The sequence below is a fragment of the Triticum dicoccoides genome, chromosome 1A, assembly GCF_002162155.2.
Source record: "Triticum dicoccoides isolate Atlit2015 ecotype Zavitan chromosome 1A, WEW_v2.0, whole genome shotgun sequence".
Classification (NCBI taxonomy): Eukaryota; Viridiplantae; Streptophyta; class Magnoliopsida; order Poales; family Poaceae; genus Triticum; species Triticum dicoccoides.
Window position 1 is genome coordinate 3937644 of NC_041380.1, and position 986 is coordinate 3938629.

Sequence of the window (986 nt, forward strand, 5' to 3'; positions counted from 1 at the left end):
AGATCCCGTGGTCAAACGCTATAGGGTTAGGCGGGACGGGGGCACTGGGCGGGTAGCAATGCCACTGGAGCGTCGCACCGGCCTTCATACATGCGGGGTGGTGTGGTGGCATGTCCGAAGAGGCGGGACGCGTCTCCGGGGCATTGCTACCCCTAGTGCCCCCGTTCCGCCTAACCCTGTAGCGTTTGACCACGTTATCTAGCACTTTGACTTTGCACGGACGGGCTTTGACCAGTGGACCTCCCCACCCGGTTGTGTTAGGTCAGGCCATAGGAACACTTTGGAGCAACATCCGGGCCAGACCCACAGCAAGATCCCCTCCGTGTAGACCCCACACGTCCGTTTCCCCCCTCCAGGTGCCGGGTACCGGGTCCCATACAGACGGTAAACTAAGAATCTAAAAATGTAAAATTGCTATGAACCTTTTAGTGCTCGGGCACCGGGCCGGCTGCCCGGGCACACCCGGTGCCCGAGCACTAAAAAGTTCACAGCAACTGTCCACTTTCTTCATATAAGTCTAATGAATACCGGAGCTTATAACGTATGGATTAGTGAACTATTTAAACAGGTCAAATTGCTTTTCCCTCAGCGAGGTGGGACTAAGTAGTTGCCATCTATGCCGACGGCATAGCCATCGGCATAGGCCTCCTCCCTATGCCGACGGCCTGGCCGTTGGCATAGAGCCACCCTTATCCACTCGATGGCCCTCTCGCTGTCAGGTGGGACCACTCCTATGCCGACGGCCTGGCCGTCGGCATAGGGCCACCTTATCCTCGTCACCCCGGCCCTCCTCCTCCACTCATTTGTCTCCTCGCACCCCGATCCAACTCCCTCTCTTCGACACCCAACCGCTGCCGCCACCCTCTCCACGCCGTCGACGCCCCCCTAGCCGCTCGCCCCGCCACCGGCCGCCGCCATCTCCACCCACCCGCGCCGCGCCGCCGCTCCGCCCTACCCGCCCCGTCCCCACCCACCCACCCACCCGC